This window comes from Pleuronectes platessa, chromosome 22 (genome assembly GCF_947347685.1).
Source record: "Pleuronectes platessa chromosome 22, fPlePla1.1, whole genome shotgun sequence".
Classification (NCBI taxonomy): domain Eukaryota; kingdom Metazoa; phylum Chordata; class Actinopteri; order Pleuronectiformes; family Pleuronectidae; genus Pleuronectes; species Pleuronectes platessa.
This window is the reverse complement of record NC_070647.1, coordinates 18,510,598-18,513,097: the sequence shown is the minus strand read 5'-3', so window position 1 is coordinate 18,513,097 and position 2,500 is coordinate 18,510,598.

Sequence of the window (2,500 nt, the reverse complement as noted above, 5' to 3'; positions counted from 1 at the left end):
AAACACGGCGAGGACACACACACACAGATATGATGATGATGATGCTGATGATGATGATGATGTTGGTGAGGCGCCCTGAGGCGTTGGCGGCTCTGACTCAGGCCGACTGTTCTGCTCCCAGCGCCACTCGTCTCCTCACATGCACCAAATCTGACATTCACTGCTACTGTAGCACCTCCTGCTAACGATGATGCTAACCTGCGCCTGTCTGCGGGGGGGGGGGGGGGGCAGGACTCGGACTCTCATCTTCACGTTGGTCTTCTTCTCTCAACGTTCACATTGATTCACAGCTGGTGTCTGCCTGGTCAATAGGAAGCTTTCTCCTGCAGATGGTTAGCTTAGCATAAAGACTAGAAACAGGTGGAAACAGCTAGCGTGGCTCCGTTCACAGGATCTGATGCGTCCGGCTCACGTCCATTAAACAACACAAACACACAACAAAGGCAAAATCAAAGACGTTTTCCATCAGTGAAGCTGAGTTCTTGTGTTCTCCTGCTTCTCCCTTGGTCTCGTCTTCACGGCGTCCACACACGTCGAGCTGATGACCACTTCCTGTGGTTACCTGCTGATGACCACTTCCTGTGGTTACCTGCTGATGACCACTTCCTGTGGTTACCTGCTTCCTGCTGCTGGTTCGGAACAGTCCCGTGAGTTTTGTGTTGTTTACACTCACACAGTCGTTGAAGCTGGAATCAGGAAACAGGAAACAGGAGATGTTTGACTGACGAGGTGTGTGATCATTGTTGGTCTGTGGTGTCTGTGGTGTCTGTGAGCTCTGACCTTCAGCTGTGGATTTGTCTCTGCTTGTTGTTGTCATCATCAGCAGCAGCTCGTTAGTGATGACTCAGCTAATTTGTGAGCTGCAGTTGTTATGGATGCTGGTTGTTACGGTTACCGTTTCCCTCTCCAACACACACACACACACACACACACACACACACACACACACACACACACACACACACACACATCACGTAAACACCAGTTTTCCTTCAAACTTGACAAACTGATTTATTCCTTGAAAAGTAACAAAGTATTTTTAATGAACCACCTGATACTTTATGTTTCTACGCAACAGGGAGTGGAAATTATATAATTTACACAAACACGTGTGATGGAGATCTGGAGCAACAAGAGGCTGGAAACAACAAAGTTATCTACGTGTATTTAATAACAGGCTTTCTGCAGAAAGGATCAACACAGGGAAACCACCAGGGTTAAGGGTTTTAAATACAAGTCATAAAAGTTACAAGGCTTCAAATGCTTACCATCTAAATACAAAATAGTTTTGTCAAACATGTTTAGTTAATTTTTCTACTACACACGTTAAATATTCTGAAATAAAAAGTTCAAAGATCAAACTCTAGATTGGTTAAAATAAATGATAACATAAAAATCCCTGTATGAACCAGTGTGTAACCAGTGGGGTCTCGCCCGGGATCCAGATCCAGGTTTCTCTTCTCTTCTGGACTCAGGATGTTGTCTGGTAGGTTCATGTTCCTCTGGTGTGAGTTGTGTTCCTCTGGTGTGAGTTGTTTCCTGTGTGTTGTGTGTGTTTAGTGTCCAGATGTGACCAACTCCTGGTTTTCACTGATTATTTTAAACCTTTCAGACAATTACTTTCTTATTGAATTTAAATTATTCATGAAACATACTTCAACATAACAACATCATTATAAATTGATCCAGTTTGAAATCATATAACATTTCCATGAGGATTGTTTAGTTTGAAGCTGCATGTGAAGGATCCTGTTTCCTTCATGAAAACATGTCTGATCTGTGCACACACATGAACACACACATGAACACACACATGAACACACACTGAGCATTAGCATGTCCTGGTTTCCTGCTCTGGTCTCCTCCTCTCTGACGCTTCTCTAAAGCCTCACAGCAGGAATCTGCAGCTTTATGCGTCCGCGCAGGAAAAATCATAAAGTTTATTGTGAAAAGGTCCTAATGGCTGTATCCAGTGCGTGAAATCGCTGCGTTGTTGCCAGTGGCCAGTCACAGAGTGAGATGGATGTTGGCGAGTTATTATTCATGGCTGCTGTAGTCTGAGGACAGTGCACTAATCCAGGGGCGGGGAGATGCACATAGTTCTTATCATGATGAGGCTGGAGCATTAGATAAGGAAAAGGATAAATATAGTGCTCGTGCTTTGTTTTCCTAATCCACCCACAGGGCGAAGAAACTAACCTTTTAAATAGGTCACCTTCTCTGCTTTTAGAACCCAACACACTGTGTGAGTGTGTGTGAGTGTGTGTGTGTGTGTGAGTGTGTGTGAGTGTGTGTGTGTGTGTGTGTGTGTGTGAGTGAGCGCTCTCTTGTCCTTTTGTAGAAGCCAGTGGAGGTTGTAGATGCTCCTCAGTACATTGGAATATTATTGCAGTGATAATATTTGCAAACATGTGCAGAGCTGTAAAGCCACTTTCTGTGTGTGTGTGTGTGTGTGTTAAATGTCATACCTGAGCTCCATGGACATAAACACAGATCAACA